This window comes from Medicago truncatula, chromosome 6 (assembly GCF_003473485.1).
Source record: "Medicago truncatula cultivar Jemalong A17 chromosome 6, MtrunA17r5.0-ANR, whole genome shotgun sequence".
Classification (NCBI taxonomy): Eukaryota; Viridiplantae; Streptophyta; class Magnoliopsida; order Fabales; family Fabaceae; genus Medicago; species Medicago truncatula.
This window is the reverse complement of record NC_053047.1, coordinates 13,658,786-13,679,195: the sequence shown is the minus strand read 5'-3', so window position 1 is coordinate 13,679,195 and position 20,410 is coordinate 13,658,786. Positions and strand designations below refer to the sequence as shown.

The window sequence follows — 20,410 nt, the reverse complement described above, 5'->3', positions numbered from 1 at the left end:
GCACACTTATGTGTATACTTCTACTCACATACTTTCCTATTCATTGAATCAATTTGCAAATAGATTATGAAATCTCCAAACCCTTTCTCTATACATCTTTAGATTTAACACATTTTATACGAACTATATTAGAGTGTGAGACTACAATTGTTAGGGTGCTATAGCACTTCTAAGATTGGTTTCTCTCAAGGGTCTTGGTGGTGGATCTAGGACCTAAAGGAAAAGTAGGCTCTTTAAACCTCCAAATGGAATTATGGGGGTTCTTTCTCATCTATTCAAGATTCTCGGAGTAGAAGTTCAAGGGATTGCACGGAAGCTTGAGATTCGAAGACTCTGTGGCTTTCCAAGAGGTTTTGAAGATTGGATCTTGTGTGATTGCTTAACATTGAAGATATGGTATTGAAGGAATCTTTGTAAGGAGGAACCTCTATAAATCTCGCTGTCCTTCTCTTTATCTTTTTACTTTCAGCATCAGTTGTGATATATGAATTTCGTCATTGAAGCATTAATCATTTGATTGTGAAGTTTTTATTTCATTTTAACCCAATCTCAATTTCCTCAATTGAGATCTTTAAATCCTTAACTTGTTCACAATCAAACTTGGAAATTAGCTTCAACCTAATTCATTTATATATCACGTTTTCAAGTTCATAGTTAATGTGATTTGTTATAAATTGTTTTGGTTTGAGATAGTTTAGTTTTGTGATTTGAATTGTGTATTGATTGTTGAATTCTTTAATAAGATTTATAAGTGAATTCCTTATTCATAATTGAAGTCTTATTTCTCTACATTGTTTTAATTCTATCATCACATTCAAGCTAATTCCAATAGTCATTATAATATTTTAAGGTTTTTCAACCACACGCTTTTACAAACCATTTCAATCCAAAAAAGCTATCCACCTTCCCTGTAGCTATCTCTTGTATTCGTCATATAGACTAGCAAGTGATATTAAGAGCCTTGACTATTCATTAACGGTTAACCACCGAAAGAGACAAATAGTCGATATAACAAACAAAGAGTCTAAAGGGGTATTTTTGACGGTTGGAAACACACCAACGAAGAGGAAGGCAAAACATCGATACGAGGCCACGAGTAAAATAGAGACCGATTCCTCATGAAGGATTTTACTAAGTTCTATTGGATGATGATCCCCTACATATTGTTAAATTTGGTTCTAAAACTCCCGATTTGATCAAAGTCGAGCTCATCACTTTTCCTCGGAGAAGCGTCAATATCTTAAAGGTTTGCACGTTTTTTTGAATACCATTAATCTTGGTGCATTTCAATAACATATCAAATAATTTTAGATTAATTTGTGTAAAATTTTACATGGATGATTTGTATTGTATAAACTTACAATCCAACAATTAAATTTAAAAAATAAGTACCGAGTAATATATTGATATTGAGCAGTGTAACATTACATCAGGGTAATTTGATCTCTTTCAATGGCAGAGAAGATGCAATTGCATATATTCATGGCATTCATGGATAAGAAAGGCATCACTATCTTCGTATTTTGAGAAGAGACAGAAAATGACAAGACCATAATCATGTGAGAATGGTTCAGATGATTTTTTAAATGAGCAAATATAAGTCTTCAGATCAAAAGAAATCAACGGTTAAAATTTAGTGTCAACAAATTACGAATTCGTTAACACCTGGTGTCAACGGATCCTGTCTCTCTCTCTCTCTCAATATATATATATAAGAGATCAATAAGGATCCGTTGACATCAGGTGTAAGTCTAAATACTTGCATTAGTTCTCAACCATTTATATAAAGCTTAGTACTAACACTACCCAGGACCACCAAAATAAAAAACAAAAAGCTCCCAACTAAAAAAAAAACCAAACTACAGAAGCACAAAATCTCTCAAAGAGAGACCAAAAACAGTATCTTAGGACATTGGAGGGGGGCGCCGGAATATATTTGGAGGCTGTATGTGTGGTATTCCTGGGATCCTATTAGGCTTTTGACCTGCTTCCTTTTGTTTAGGGTTGAGACCAGTAATATTCACTGCCATGGTGAGAGTGATAACTACCAGAAATGAAGCTATCACAGATAAGTAATACATTTTTCCAACCTTCTTACTTGTGTACATTTTTTTTAGAGTTGTGGTAGTATTTTTGTGTGTCTACATGAAATAAATCTTTGTTAGATCTTAAAAAGGTGAATCTCTAACCATTAAAAATAAAACTCTGTTAGATCTTTTTTATTGGCCTGAATGGACATGCGTTAAGGTATGATGTGGCTATAGTTACACCAACCTATCCAAAATTTTTAAAGAAATATTTAACTTTTATAAATCTCTAGCCACTAGATTAATTAACTAAAAAATAAAATAAATCTTTTTTATACTTTTTTTATAGGCCTAAACAGATCTACGTTAAGACATGATGTGGCTATAGCTACACCAACCTACCTATGATAGAATTAAAAAAATGCTGAATTTTTATAATTGCAACAACTCAATGCTAGATTTGGTAAAGAGGACACTAGACTCTTACAATATTATAAATGGAGAGGATCTTTACTCAACCGGAAGTACATTGAAATGTTTATTTATAAAAATATTGACCAAGTTAGCCTAAACAAAGAAAAAATATTGACAAAGTTGTTACATGTCCACTATCCCTATGTATGCATTATAAACATTGACCAAGTTTAATGGATTGTTAGTTGGGGATGCAAAACAACTGCTTCTTAGAGAAGCATCTTTAGCTTCCTGGAAATGTCTAAAAAGTTGGGATAATGCTACTTCTGTTATATGGGATGATGTTTCTTCTTCACGTGGTTTTGATTTGTAAATCCAATAGTTTTTTTTTTTTTTTTTAAGGATTGTAAGTCCAATAGTTTTATTTTAGTAAAAAAAAATTCTCATGTTTAATTTCCTTTACAATGTCCCAATTGAAAAGGAAAAGTCGTCATTTGAAAGCAACTCAGTTGATAGTTTTATGAACAATAGAATGCAGGGGTCAAAATTCAAACCCTAATTCTTCACTTCTCCACACTTATATCATATGAGTTGAGCAATCAAACAACTTGACAAAAAAAAAAAAAACCACAAAACAACACATAGCATGAGCGTACAGCCAGAGAACACCACAAGTCTAGGTTCACTTCACAAACCGAGGCTAGTATAGCCTCCTTGTATTTTTAAGAGATTTTAACTATAATCACACAAAATTTACTTAGACACAGAAGTTTAAGATTTTATGGGGAGAGGGGGTGTTGAATTATGTTGGGTTTTTTGAAAATCTTTTCCTAAGTTTGAAAACAAAACATAGCATGAGCGTACAAAGAAGAAATAATAGAACACCACAAGTCGAGGTTCACTTCATAGAATTTGCTTATAATAAAAAACAGAGAGGGAGTACATCGGTGTAATTTTATCTTTTCTTTATATATATATATATATATATATATATATATATATATATATATATATATATATATATATAGTGAAAGAGAACTAAAAACAGCATCTTAGGACATTGGTGGCGGGGCCGGAATATCTTTGGAGGTTGTATGTGTGGTATTTCTGGGATCTTAATTGGTTTTTGACGACGGATGTCAAATATTCTAACGGTGAGAGTGATAATTGCCAGAAATGAAACTACCACAAATAAGTAATACATTTTTCCAATCTTCTTACTTGTGATCAACGGCATATGAAACAGTTAATTTGTGTACACCAACTTTAGAGTTGTGGTAGTATTTTTGTGTGTCTGCATAACATATATATATATATATATATATATATATATATATATATATATATATATATATATATATATAGACAGGATCCGTTGACACCAGGTGTAAGTCCAAAGACTTACACCAAATCTCAACCGCTAAATTAAACAAATCCTACGGCTCACATGTCTTGCTAAATATAACAATTAGAAACTCACGTGACACTTTTTCCCCTGCTTACGATCTTACGATCTTAACAATTAGAAATCATCTTACGATCTTACGATCTTAACAATTAGAAATCATCTTACGATCTTACTGCTTCCTCTTTCCATTTGCCGCAAAATCACACATTTGCCATGGCTCCACACATCACTCTTGAATTCTTTAAATCTCACATGTCAGATGATTTCTTTCTGTGAATGCGAATCTAGGTTTCTTCTATTTTCTTCTTCATTGTGTCCTTCCCACACCTCGTGGTTTGTCTGCGTTTATCTGTTATTTTCTCAGTGATTGTTGTCTACTTTTCTTCTCTTACCTTCTCCATTAGTGTGGTTTTTTGCATGTTGTTTCTGTTTACACCTCACAACTCAAATAAGAGCCATGATGCACCAAATAGTACATTCAGAGCACATATGATTCCTCTACACGATCCAATGTTTATCCTACCATCAAACCATTAGGTGTAACAATCTTGTACTCTCGTGGGTCGATGAATAGGGTGATCCACACCGAACCACTATAACATTTGCTTCGCACTTCCTTCGGTTGACACTCCTATTCCTCAAAAAGTACTATTTTGATATAAAACATTGTAAAAGGAATATCATCCAAAGGATTTTTTTTTTTAAATTAATAAAAAATGTGTTGTCACCTCTTCAATATGTTTTTTTATACATATATGTTTCTCATCTTTCATTACTATCTTTAACGAAAGGCCAAAATATAAATAAAAGTTATATAGAATGAAGTTTAATAAAAAATAATAATAATGAGTAGAAGGGTATTGCGTAAAGTTAATTACAATATTAATTGTAATTTTATAAATTAATTCTTACAACTCCTAAGTGCTAAAGAGTATTTAAGTAAAGCTAACATAGCATTGATATTTTACTTATCAAACGATAAAAATTTCATGTTAAAGATGAAAAATATGGCTCAACTAATAATATTTGTTTATGCTTTGATCATCTTTCTTTATCTATTGTTTGTTGAAGCACAAATAAGTACAATATTTTTCACACCATTTACAACTTTTTAAATATTTTCTTATGAATAATACTTTATCACCTTTTAGTAACATATTTTTTTATTATTTGACAATGCAGCTAAGCTTCCTTGTGTTACTGTTGATGATTGTCCAAAGGTGGAAAAACCGATTCCTATGGTTGCGAAGTGTTTTGGTAAAAGTTTTAGTAGACATTGTCATTACTTTTATTTTTAATTAATAATCACTATTAAAGAACAATAATTAGTGTGGGAAATTTAGCGAGGAAAATTATGAAATCCCTCTCTAATTATGTCACTGAGATTTGCGATGAGGAAACTACTGAGGAATTTCACTTTTTTCGTCACTAATTTCTCTCTCTAATTTTGCTTTTTCTATTAGTGAATAGTTAAGTCAAAACATAATTATGTTACCTCTGAGTGTGTAATTTAGGGATTGTGTAACACCCTTGATCCCCATCAATAATACTTAATATAAATACAACCAATAATTCATATTATGCTCAAGGTGCCACGTCAATAAAACTCCAAAACATGCATAATATATTTTTCAACAAAGTTATGCAGCAGAATAAACAGCAAACTCCAAAATTATATTAAAGTCTCAACAACATAATTCAATCTCGGATACATCAAATATGATAACATAGTCTCCATAAAATCCAACATAATATAATTAATACAAAACACAAAAGTTCTAAGTCAGAGCCCTAATCTAGACTCCAAAAGCAAAGGTAAAGGATGAAGCCTCAAGCTAATCCTCGATACTCATGCCGTCTCATGCGTCTCCTACCTGCATATCTACACCATTTTGCAATGGCGAGGCGGTCAACCAAACAACCATTAAAGGATAAGTTTACATTAAACATTAAGAAACTATGAATTCAAGTATGGTATAATAGGATTTCAAATATCACATATACATACTTTCAAAGATCAACAACATTAATATTACAAGGGTTTCCTGCATCATTCTCCATTTATCCGAGTCATCAAATTACACCAACATCATCATTTAGAAAAATGTAACCACATATTCATCTCTGATTATATTCACATAAGGCACATATCCCACTTAATGCATATAATTCATCTAATGCATATAATTTACATCATCTACATGGTTCACATAATTCACACCATTCACATGATCAAGTATGAGACATTTCACATAGACTTATATGTATGCAATGTTATAGACACGACTCTACATGCATGTGGTACCAGTTTGGATGTCGAAGTTATGTTACCGATTGATCCGCCATCAACATTTTTCATCAACACTGGACTTGACCATGTATGTATGAATATATGACTCGACACCACATATATTCATACATTACAACACAAGTCATCAACACTTTACACACACACACACACACACACACACACACACACACACACACACATATATGCTCATCGTTAATATTCAACATTATCACCTTTCATCTTCATTTTATATATGAATATTCAACATCAAAATCATCATCACCAATAAATCGTCTTCAACAATATACTTCATCAAATAAATCAAATCACTTTGGCACAATTACTGTGTTCAAGATGATTAATCATTTATGATAGTAAAACAACTTTCCAAGAATACATCTCATAAGCAATTAATCATCATCCATCATTCCATCAATAACATGTGATCATTCTCAAGTTTGCATAGCATCATTCGTTATCAATCAAAGTTTGTCTATTTTCAAGGTTTTGCAAAGTTCCTCTATTTTCACATGAATCTTATCAACCAAGTTAATAATGTTCATACATCATTATTAAACTCTTACAAATCAAGTTTAAAGGTTTACAAACCAACCGTGCACCTTGAGAACACTTTAAAGTCAAGAATATAAGTTTTCAGACACTTGAGAGTCAAACACAGTTGTGCCCCCCAGAGGCATGACCGTGATTAACTTTTAAACAAAAGTCAAGAGTTTGGCAGAACAACCAAGCATGGCCGTGCCTCTGGGGAGCACGGTCGTGCCAGTGCAGCAGGTCAACCCAATATGATTTTCATGTTTTCGTGGGAAATCTTCGTTTTCAAAACCGTTTTCGATCCCAATTGCACTGATTTCGTTCGAAACATTTAAGCCACTTATTCCCTACCTTTTTAATCTTAACTCTAGCTCAAAACATTTCCACATAACTTAACAAAAAATAGCTTATTTCACATAATCACTTAAAAACGACTTTTAGCTCAAAACATATTTTTCTCCAAATCAATCTTACACCCAAGGTTCATAATCAAAACAAAATTTCTTACTCGATTACTCCACATTAACAACTTCACCAACACAATTACTTCATTAAAACCCCCCACTATTACTCATACACGACCTTTCTATTAATTACTTCAAGTTACTCCCACTTCATTAAATAACACGCCATACCAAAAAGTGCTTAAATACCCTCCGTTCTAAGACTACCAAATTACTCTCACTCTTCAAATTACCAAAATACCCCTAATATCTCTAAAATCCACATAATCGACAAATATAACAAACCAAGCAATTAAATAATGAATCAGGAAATTAAATAAATAAAATCCTAAAATCGTGTCGTTACAGATTGTAATTGTTGTGCTGATAAAATTGCCAACATTGGTTTATCTATTTCTAGTTCTGCTTGGTGGAATAGTATTCCTGATGTTGTTAGGGATGATTTTGATGATTATCTATGTTTAAATTTTATGTTGAAATCTTTGTTGGTTTACTCTGCATTTTTTTTTCATTTACCGAGGTTTATTTCCCGTTGGGTTTTTCTTGGGAAGGTTTTTAATGAAGCAAAGAAATTTATACAACTTGTGTCTTTCCTTGTGTATGTTGGTCTATATATAAAATTTTCACAAGTTAGTGAAATCATAGTTAGAAAAATGTATGACTTTTGGATTCGTGCACAATTAACGATAACAAAAATCAAGACAATGAATATAACACTAAGATTCACTATTGAATTGAGATGTTTAAATGTCGAATCTTAATTAACCCAATCAATTTTCAATATTCAACAATCACAATATACACAACTTGACAAACTCAAACCAAACCTAATTGAATTAGAACAAGCTAACTATAAGGAACAAAAAATATATGAAATAATGATTAGAACCCTAATTCTTCATGAGGTGTCTTGCTTTGCCGAAATACATGATTTTTCAATAGAATACTTACAAGAAAACCTACAAATTGTTTGGTTTATGGAAGAAGTAGAATTACATGACTTGATATGAAAACATTACAAATTGTCTCTTAATTCATGAGAAACTTCTCTAAAACTCCTATTTATTGGTTCAAATCAATAATAAAATGACTCAAAAATATGTTAAAAATAATGTAAGATGATCATTCATCAAGTAGTAATCAACTTGAGTTTTGAGACTACACTGTAGAAGCGACCAAGAGAGTATGGTTTTCTAAACAAATAATCCAATTGGTCAAAAATTCCAATGGAACTAAAATGAAGTTTACTGTGAAGGAGATGGTGACAATCAATTTCAATATTTTTTGTTCTCCTAATAAAAACATCATTACATTGTGGATAATGTGAACGACATTGCGATTGTCACAATATAGATCTGTTGGTGATCATATTGATGTCTCAAAATCAGAAAGAACCTGACGAAGCCACAATATGTTAGAAGTAATATATTAGAAGTAGTATCAACAAGAGCACAATATTCATATTCAGTGTTGGAGTGGGCTGTCAAGGTTAGTTTCGTAACACGCCAATATATAGGAGAATCTATAAGAAAAATAAAAAAATAAGTGATAGAACGACAATCACTAGAATCATCGGCCCAATTGACATTAGAATATATTCTAATGTGTGGTATAAACTACTCTTCATATAATGAATAATTCGGAGGATAATAGCAAAATGTGTGGTATGTGGAGAAGCCATGAATTGACTAACAAGATGAAAAACATATAAAATATATGAACGAGTAACTATGAGGTATATTAGCAGCTACTATGTGTGGGTGGTTGCAGATCTAATGAGGATATTAATAATTTGTTCTTGCATTGTAACTTCTTTGGATCTATTTGGATATTGGTTTCAGATTGACTAGGTTATGTTACAGTGATTCCATATCTCATTTCTGACCACTTACTCCAATTGAGTCATTTAGGTGGATCAACAAAGCATCATCAATCATCTATGCATCTTTTATGGCGTTCTTGCATATGGATGATATGGAATGAAAGAAATTGTTTCATTTTCAAACTCAAGGAACACTCTTTACATCAACTGCTCGACAAAATTAAGCTTCCGACATTTTGGTGGTTGAAAGCGGAATACACTACTATCTATTTTGATTACCATTCTTGGTGGCTTAAACGAATTATGTGCTTAGGAGTAATAACTTAATTTGTATTTTCATTTCATTGTTTGTTCCTTTTTTTGACTTTGTAAACTTTTGATTTACCCTTTTCTTCCTGACACACCTTGTGTTTGGTAGTCTTGCCCCTTTGGTAATTTAATTCCATTTAAGAATCGAGAAAAAATTAGGTAAAAAATTGTGCACAAAAGTGAACACGACAATATAGCAAATAGTTATCATTTATTTTCCAATGACACCAACAATATAGTAAATAAAATATAAATTCTTATATTTTGGAATAACATCCGGAACATAACATTATTATATTCCCATAAAAGAAATAACATTTTTATAAAATAAATTGTTCAATGGTATAATGAAAAGTGAAAAAGTCAACACAAGGTATAGATTTAGGGTTGTTTTAGATTTAAAAAAAAAAATAGATTTTTTTTTTGTATTTTTAAAAATGGATTTTTTGAAATTTACTCAAAAATAGTAGATGTTATTTTAAACTCATTTGATATAAGTTTAAAAAGATACTTTGACATTCATTAACTTATATATTCATTGTTCGAGATTTTACATAATAAAAATCACATACTTTTTCAAAATGACATCTTTTAAAAATGATTTTTAAGAAAAACTATTTGAAATAGCTTTTTTTAGAGATTTTTTTTTTCAAAAAATTTAGTATAAAAAATTATAACAAAAAGATGAAATACTTAAAATGACATTTTAAGATATGTTGTTCAAACAAATTTTTCATTTGAAACTTTTACTAAATATTTCTCTGTTACAAAAATTATAATAAAAACATATTGCACTAGGAAAATCGGTTTTTAAAAAATATAACAAATGGGTCCTTAATTATAATTTTTTTAAATGGAGATTTAAAATACTTTTTTTACGGGATTTAAAATACTCCTATTCTTAAAAAATAAAATAAAAAATACTATTATAATTATGATTTGGTTCAATTAGATTTTAAAAGGGGATATAAAATGTTTATATAGAACCATAGTGTGTCAAATTCCAACCCTAATATTCCAAGAAACCGAAACCTTAACAATGGCGGTGATGACCCGGAGGCAACGACGCATGATGGCGGGAGCGACGGCAGAGTCACCGTTCACGGTACTCCCAAAGGAACTGATGATTGACATCCTTTCTAGAGATGATTTGAACAATACTCTCCAATTAAGGTGCGTTTGCAAGTCATAGAAATCGCTGGTTGTTGATCCTGAATTCATGATGAAGCACGATAACAGATTGTTGACTGAAATCTCCGTTCTATATGCAAAGGCCAGAGAACTCGTAAAGGCTTTCACATGGCAGCGTGTTATATATAACCTTTACGGTGATGAAGACGATGTTGAATATGGCGAAGAAGAAGAGAAACGAGTGACGTTGAATGACTCGGCTCAGATGGATAATCTTAATGAAGACTATGAAAGGATACAATTGGTGATGAATGAGTTGGTTAAATTGGAAATTCAGTTGGCTACGGTTAGGTCTATAAATGAAGACATGAAAACTTTGAATATCAAAATTGATATGCAAGCAAGCATTGATCTCGAGGATCGAATGAAGTATATACGGAGTTTTATGCGGATTTATCTCAAGTCACTAGCAACATAACATCTTGTGATTATATTTTCTTTCTTTTGAAATATTGCAACTGCTAATTTATTAGATTATCTTATATTTATATGGTTGTTTCTATATGACAGAGTTGTTTTCTATATTTGTAAGTTTGTTTTACGTTGGCCTCGAATAAGAACTCATCATATTGTCATCTGAGTCTAATTTGTAACTGTTTTTAAAATAACTACGAAATTACATTCTCATTCTCATCATATGGTAAGTTGAGATTACGGTTTTTGGTTCGATTTAGCTGGTTTTTGAGTTTTTTTTTCCTCTGTAGTGTTTTCTGGTATTTGGTTTTGATTTCATCCGTTTTAGGTCTCTGGATTTTTGGCTTTTGTTTGTTGTTTTTGCCATCCCTGTGTTTGTGGGGTTAGTCTTAATTCCCTATGGTTGTAGCTTTATGTTTACCTTCTATTTTGTTTTTGGATATTTAGTTTTAAAAAAACTAAACCTTTCTAGTATTTTGTAGTCAATAGCAACCAATGTCTTTTTGAGGTACAAGAACAAACTAAATAGCTATTACTACTGAACATTTTTTATTTGCTTCTTATTTGTGAAGGGAAACAAAAATACTTTTTTTACAGTGATTTTTTTTATTGATTCAATCACTATTTAGTTTTTTAAATGGATATTTAAAATATTTATGTAATTATGATTCAGTTCAATTATATTTATATCTTTTAGATTTGGTTAAATTATATTTTCAAAGGAAATTTAATATATTTATATAATTATAATTTTGTTCGATTGTACTTACAGTATTTAGATTTATTTAAATTATATTTTATAAGGAGATTTACAATATTTATATATAATTATATTTTGGTTCAATTGTACTTACAGTATTTAAATTTAGTTAAATTATATTTTAAAGGAGATTTAAAATATTAATATAATAATAATTTGGTTTATTTATATTTACAGTTTTGTTAAAAAATATTTTTCATCTAATGCTCTTGTGCTATATATATTGGATTGGAGTCAAAAAGTGAACAAAATTACAAAAGCCATATACAATCATATCATATAATAAGAGAAGAAAAAGCTGGAGAAAAGGTCACAAGTAAGCATTTGATGCAATTCAAAACCCTATGTATATCAAACTTTCCCTTATATTATTTAGGTCAAATGCATCTAAAAGTCATTTAAGTTTGTATAATTTTTATATCGGTTGTACTGTAATTCTATTATTGGCAATTATTGTGTTTGAAGTATATTTTTAAAATATTTATTTTGGTTTGTTTAATTATAGGTATTATTATAATAATTATATTATTAGCTTAGTCTGGAATTTTTTTTTATTTTTTTTGAAGAAGCTAAGCAAAAATTATATTAAAGAAAAACAGACAGCTCCTCAAGCACAAGGTGTGCTTATGCAAAAGCTGGTAAAAAGAAACTACACCCACGTTAAGCTAGAACCAACAAAACATTAAAAGTAATTGAGTATAATTAACTTTAGGATTAATTTATTTTTGATTTTTAGAAGTCATTATTAGAAGTGGAATTTGTGTTTAAAAGTAGTGCATAATTTTATTAAAAAATAAAAAAATTTATTTAAACATAAGGACCAAAAGTAGTGATTGAAATTTTGATAAGGACTAAAAGTTGAAGGAAAATTTTAGAGGGACTAAAATGAAAAGTTGGTATATTTATAGGGATCAGAAACATATTTAATCATTTTTTTACAAATAACTGGTAGTTTTTTTTTTTTTTTGAAAGGAAATAGCTTATAGCTTTTCATTAGATATCAAAATCGAAATACAAAGAGGTACATCATCAAAGAGATGGGGACTAGCTAATAAAGTGGCCTCTCTAGCCAATGTATGAACAACCACAACAAATAACTGGTAGTTATTAAAAGTTAGTAATTAACTTTAGGGTAGTATTAACTTGTGCCCTTAGGGCACATGTTAAGAAATCCAAAAAAAGAAATATTTTCTTAAACTTTGTACATTCAATTCATTAAAACATTAAAAATTAAATTTAATGCACACATTCCAATACATTATTTTTACATTTCACTCCTAAACTTGTACACCTTAATTAAGAGCACAAGTTAACATTTCTCTTAACTTTATTATGATCAGATATAATGACGGAGTCTAGAATTTTTAAGAGTATTACTAATCTTGTAGGATTAGTTTAAGTTAGGATTACAATTAGCTTACATCTTTTATGATTAGGAGCGATTTGTTACTTCTAATAATAATTTAAATTTTCTAGGATTTCGATTATAATTTAAAAAAAAACAGTGGAAAAATGAGAACACTGAAGACAGCTAGGATCAGATGCACCTGGGCACTACCTCAAGTGAAAGCTTCCATACCAAAAGAAGTTGAGGAAACAAAACAAGAGAGTCCAATAAGAGAAATTGAAGAAAACAAAGAAGAGACTCAAGTTTTCAAAGAAGGAGACAAAGTCATGTTGAAGTCCCCTAATTTCTTTTTACCACCAACTCTAGGTCATAAGGCATGTCAGAAGGTCGATGAATGTCATTTTCAGTGAAAGTACAAAGAAGTACAACAGTGTACGACCACTACTCCACTACCTTCAACATTTTCCATGTGCATTGTACAAAGCTACAAATGTGTCTTCATTGGAAAAAAACTGTTAATTCCATATCAAGGAAAGGATTCAAGTTTATTCCTTCATATGACAATAACCAAATCAAGCAACTCATCAGTGATGTTTGATCAAGCTTTTCAAATGACTCTTTGATGTGATGATACTCTTCAACGTCTCTTTTTAACATCTATATAAAGGATTGAAGACTTGTAGATATTACAAGACTCTGAAATATTTTTACAAAGTTCCAAAACTCAGTCAAGTTCATAAGGCATCAAACACTTAGAATTTCTTATAAACTTTCATATCGCACTACAACATTTTTGAGTTTAGACCACACTTAATTTGACCACGGCAAAAAAAGTATGGCTTAAAATAGGATTAACCACATTTTGGAACACCTCTGATTGTATATTAAGTGTTCAACCTAACAATTTTTATTTGTAATCTTTGTTTGATAGAAGTTTCTTGCTTGTATGCCTAAGCAATTGTAATCTTGTGTGATTATTGTGAAAAATCTCTTGTAAGTGACAAGGGGACTTGACTACTTCCGGATTGTGCAGGGAACTAGGATAATTTGCTTGTGTCTCTTTCTTCTCTCTTTCTCTTTAGCTCTTTCTTTATCCGTTGCACTTATTTCTGAACATTGCTTCAGGTTTTAAAATCTATCAGAAGCTGAACATTGGACTTAATTTAAAACAAGAAAAAGTTAACACAGTTCAACCCCTCACCCCCACCCCCCTAAAATATTCCTACAAACCAATCAACCTTTCTTCAAGCATCCCACTCCTCCATGGCCGAAGGTTAACACAGATGGGTCAGTCTTAGGAGATTATGCCTCTTATGGGTATTTTTTGAGACCATTTAGGAACGTTCCTTTCCTTGGTTCTTTTACATGTAATCTCGACAATTTTTCAGTTTTTAACTCAAGTTCTTGGTTTTATTGGGGCTTTGGAGTATGCAGCTCATAATGGATGGAGAAACATTTGGTTGGAAAGTGATTCAATTAGTGTCTTATCAATTTAATAAAATGCTTCTTCGGTGCTAATTTCCATTTGAAACCGGTGGCATAATGCACTTCGGTCTGGTGTTCAGATTATTTCTTCCCATATTTTTCGTGATGTTAATTGTTTCACCGATAAGATCACAAAATTGGGCACTCAGTTCAGGGATCAGTTTGGTAAAATGAGTTGCCTTAAGTTATTCAGGTGGATTTCTTTAGCGACATATTTGGTTTTCCGAATTTTAGATTCCTTTAGATTGTTGGCTTTTTTTCTTGCTTTTCGAGGGTTCTTGTATATACTTTTTTTTTCTTAAATTTTTAATAAAAAAAAACTTCTAAGATTGGTGGTAGAGGGGAAGGACCTCTTTGGGATGTCAACCTAGTTAGGATGTCGACAATTATCCTTGTTGCTTGTCCTTTCTCGTTGCTTATTAAAAAGAAAATTATTAAAACAATTATGTAAAAATATGCTCAAAATAAATTGTTTAAAAAAAAGTGTGTTGCACTAAATATCTTTGGTTTAATTCTTTATCGGTGTCAAATTTTATAGATTAGTTTGACTTCTTAAAAAAAAAATTATGGAAAAATATATTTTAGTGAATAATATTCTATGCAACATATTCCTTCAAAAAAAATTATATGCAAGATATCTAAACGTTATTGGACCAAACATATCTAAAGGGTATGAGAGTATTCAACAATAAACAGTAGATAGAAATATTTATGTTTAATTGGTAATTTATTTATTATATAATAAACTTTATTTAGCATATAACATCAAGTAATTAATCAATTCACCCACTGGGATTATTTTATTTAGGATAATATCTAAGTAGAGAATATCACAGTCTCTTCAAATAAATTTGTTTAACAACCAAACAAGTGATGATGCTTCTTTCCATGAGTTTCTTCATACTCTTTCTTGGCTTTTTCTTCTCATGGTGATCTTGTGACGATGGGGGCATGCTCTGGATCCTTTTTTGCTTCATGCTTCTCATGCTATACAAATAAAGAGTTGAAATGATCATCTTATATTAAATAATTTAGGTAGTTTTAATAAATAATTAACAATGATTTCACAAAATTAAAATAATGAAGATTTTTATAATTATATATTTATGATTTAAAAAATAAATAAATTAATCATAAAAGATTACAGAAAAAACGTCATTTAACGACCGATTTAGTTAATGGTTAGAGCGTCTGAGTATATCTTTTTCGGGTCTTTTGGATTACTTTTTTTCTCTTTCTAAAACTAACTTCAACTTTCAATACAAATAACATATATAACAAATAGATAAGAGTAAATTCAAATATTAAAATAAAAGTGTAACGAACACGATCTGAGTATATATATGTCCAATTTTTTTTTCCTTTATCATTTAAAAGTGTGACAAACTAGATGAGTATATTCATTCTTATTTTTTCATTGTCCCAATTATACCCTTAAACAACTTTTTCTTATATAATAAAGATTGTTGTTGATGTCATTAAAAAATTTAAAAAATCGTTGTGCCATTGAAACAATTAATCATGGTTAGTTTGATTTGTTATAATTTGAGAACAAAAAGATTTATATTTTTAAATTTATTCAAAATCAAATTTTCATAAAAAAAAAAACTATTCATAATTTTCAAGCGTTACACGATAATAAGAGCGGAAAGACGGGCACGTGAGTGCGTGTCTTTTCCTTAGTAATAATACTAATATTATTATTAAAAAAATAATAATATTATTAAATAATGTTACTATTTTTGGTCTAAAGATAAAGCGGAAAGCTACCATAAATTCACGGATTTGGATCCTCTCACGCTTATTCTCTCATGTTGTCTATCCTGCCTTAATCTTAGCCATTCATTAACTTTTTTCTTCTCTATCTTCTTTATTATTATTTTGCCTTTATGTGTCAATTTTGAAAAAGGAGAGAGGGTTGAACCAAAAGAGCGGGAGAGGATCCAAATCCCAATCTAACATTATCAACATTATCTATTGAGTGAAGTCTTCAATCTAAAATTCCAATAGAAAATTATCAACATTTTCTATTGGAAAGAGCGGAATAATAGAATCTTCAAAGGAAAGGAGGACGACTTGCAAGCGCTTGGTGAAATGGTGAAGCTTCAGTCATTTTGGTTGTTGAAATCGAAATACATTAATTTTAATTTCAACTATCAAGAATGGCGGCGGAATCCTTTAACCTGCTTAAACTCAATTTTATAGCTTGTTGTTTTTGTTTTCTTTTTGATTTTGCGCCTTTGTCGCATGTACAAGATTGTTGAACTCTTTTGTGCCTAGGCGTTTTGGCATAGCTTGTGCTTTAGCGTCTAGTGTTGCTTATTATATTCCATTTTGGCTTTTTCAAAAAAATAAAACAATTTTATATATTATTATATGGTTGAGACATATTTCCTGTATAAATTTAATTATCCTTAAAAATATATTCCTTTTTCAAGTTTACATTTAATTTAACAACTTTATTTTTTAGATAAACCATGATATAGGTTAGGCGTCAAGAAGATTCAGAAATATATTATTAAAAAAGAGAAAATATATATACAAGAGGTAAATCATTCCTATCCCGATAGAAATCCTCCAAAAGAAAATGTGGCAAAATTAAGATACTTCAGGGATGCTATGACCATGAGTGACTAATTTAACTGCGCAACAATTTCCTTCGCGGTAAATGTGAGAGCAAACCGAATAAATACCAAGCTGAAGACAATTATGCGATTCCTCCACATTTTTGTTTTGAATCGGATGTAACCTACGATTATTCACTACACTAAGGTCGATATTCTTGCAATATGAACAAAACTCTTCGTGCCATTCACATGAAACCTCAATGTTGAATGAAAAAATCTCCCTCTCAAACATTATTTCATGAAAAATCTGTTGGGAGAGATCCATATCCATAAGTACTCGCGCATAGTGCCTGAAAACATAGTTTTGTTTGGCATTGTCAATGACTAGCAGTGTCCTTATCGCACCTGCTATTTCACAAAGTGTTCGATCCATCCAATACTTATGCGCCCAGTTCTAACAATCTAATCCTGACTTGAGCATATATCTGACTCTGAGTGTGTGCGTTAAAATCTTTTGTCCATTCAAACTTCCAAAGCACACCTGGCTTCAAATTCACAGTATCTAAGTCCCAAACTGACCTTACATCTTCATACAACGCAAATGATAACTCATAATAACCTCTTCCCAAAGGCAGCATCTTCCATGGACCTATCGTTGTCCATTGTTTCCAAAGCTTCGCAATGATTTATTTCACTGTATAAGGCTTATGTCCTTTGCTCAACACAAGGCATCCACGCAGTGCTAACAAGCCTCAGTTCCTCTGACATAGGCCTCCTCAGTTATCTTGATACATAAGCTTCCCCACGTGTATAGCAGATTGCGGCAATGGAGCTTTGATCAAGCTTGAATCTGTAGCTATTAGAGTATGGACAAATGATCTGTGCTGTTGCTATTTTTCCGATAACGGGACTGGAATAGTGTCCATCACACAAGGCCATAGAAATATGTAGCCCATGCCTAGTCACAGGCAGTCGTTCCTTGAGGCAACCAGTTGCAGATGTGTTTGTTAATCACTTCACAATGAAAACCAAGCGGACACAAAGCAAGTAACAATAATCCCAATCTACGTGCAATCCACTAACGTTATTGACTTACCAAACTGAGAAGACAATAACATGAACGAATTAGAATCACGTTATGGCGAATGAATCTGAAAAACAAGATAGACGATTAAGGTAGCAAAAAGACGACGCTCATGGCAGGGGAACGAAGCCTTAGCAGAGCGTTTTTTTAGTTTGTAATATTTACTTCTTTGCAGTACTTTGAAATATTCTTTAAGAAATTACAACATCTATAAAGATACAAAAATTTAAATGAAATAGATATTATGAAATCGAAACAAGCAAAAAAAATTTAGTAAATACATTTTAAGAACATTAAAATTTAAAATAATTATTATAAAATATATACAACGAGGCAGAATTAAAATAGTTGACAACATGTCCACAAGTTCTACGCTTGGCTGGTAGAACCTGAATTTATACTGTTTGTGTACTAGCGATGGGGTTTCTATTCCGACGAAAACATCTCTCATAAGCAAGAGCATTGTGCAGCGGATTTATCAAAGTGGAGCAAAGAAAATTGCCATCAGACTAGGAAAGAAATATAAAAGGTATGCAAGAAGCTTGAGGGAACCCGTAATCATATAAGTGCGAATGCTAATCATTATGAAGCTTTGCGAAGACGCCTTGATACTTTATTGGTTAAAGATGATCGATTCTGGAAACAACGTGCTAAAACTTTTTGGTATCGAGATGGTGATCTGAACACGCGTTTTTTTCATGTTGCGACTACAACCAAAGGAAGGGTAAGAATATATAGCAACTAGAACTAGAAGACAGAGATGGAAATGTTTGCCGAAACGATGAGGGAGTCAAAGAAATTGCTACAAAATACTTTCTGGACCTTTTCAGAATGAAAAAGAAACAAGTGTGAGCATTGACGGATCCAAAAATTTTGGAAAGTGGCGGCACCACATATATATAAATTCGAAACATTATATAAACACACACACGCTATATCTCATTTTTGAAAGCATAAATATACATCATAATTGTCTTATACGATTCTCCATATTCTGGAAATATTGAATGTTTTTTTTTTCATTTTCAGTACCAACAAAAGTATCTCTATCTATATAAGATACTAAACAATTATTTAACCATTCATTTCCCGTGTAATTCCGCATTCGATTCTTGACAAAGTTGGGTCAAGGTGTGTGTATATGAGTGGGCCAAGAGAAAAGTGTTGTGTGGTTTGTGTGGGCCATTTGATCAACATTTCAACTATTACTATTTATTACTATATTATTACTACCTAAAAATAAAATTCTACAAAGTTAGTGTAGGCACAAGCCTACATACCTTTGTAGGTAAATCCGTCTCTGGGTGTGAGAGAAAATCAGGAGACTTAGTTCTTATTATGTTAAATCGGGATAAAAGTATAATGTTTAAAGGAATTTTCGTGAACTTAAATTAGTAAATCAAATCATTTAGTTGAGGATTAATTGAGAAGTGTACTTGGATAATAGTAGGGTTAAAGGTAATAGGATGAAGACCTTATGAGATTAACTTCCAATGTTAGTTAAGTTAGGATGAGTGTCGAAACATGACATGTTTTAGATGATGAATTGAATTGATGTGCTATTAGATGATGATCAAAGATAAATTATTTGACGATGTGTAATAAAAAATTATTTGACGATGAATAATGATGAGTTATTTGACGATTTGTAATGATAAGTTTTTAATGATATGTATTAATGAGTAATGATGTGACATTGATGCATTCATTTGCCGTGTTAATTTGAAGATGTGTGTTTAAATATGGGTTGGATAAAATCAATAACTTAACTATGATATCTAAAATTGGCGAGTAGGTTTGGTACCACATGCATATTTGACCGAGTTTAGGAGCATTGCATATATAATTGTACTCTATTGATGTGTGTGAATTAAAAAATGATAACGGTCTTATTTATATTTTAAGTGACCAATTGTGATTATTAAAAGATGATGATTGCTTGAGATTTATTAAATAATGGTGATTGAATTGTGATTATTAATAAATTATGATGATTAAATGGTGATGATTAAATGATAATAATTAATTGTGTATCATATTTTCTATCTCTTTGAGTTTACTCATGATATTTATGCACCCGTATTATTTTGAATGTATGTTTATCCCCTATTTTTGCGTTGGATGTATGTACCCTTGTGTGGTACAAATAGGCAGGACGAAGAACTTTAGTGGCTGTAAACCTTGGAAGATGTCGTGGAGCCTTACTCGTCAACTTTTTATCGCAATTGAGTTTATTTTGTGTCAATGCTCTGATTTTGTAACAATGGGGAATTGA

At 31.0% G+C, this 20,410-nt stretch overlaps 1 long non-coding RNA gene across 1 annotated transcript; it reads left to right on the top strand.

Moving 5' to 3' along the window:
• Positions 1-4,745: 4,745 nt before the first annotated feature.
• Positions 4,746-5,430, top strand: LOC11444349 (uncharacterized). Its single transcript, XR_003012949.2, has 2 exons — positions 4,746-4,929; positions 5,032-5,430. It is a non-coding gene; the product is annotated as an uncharacterized lncRNA (long non-coding RNA).
• Positions 5,431-20,410: the final 14,980 nt, after the last annotated feature.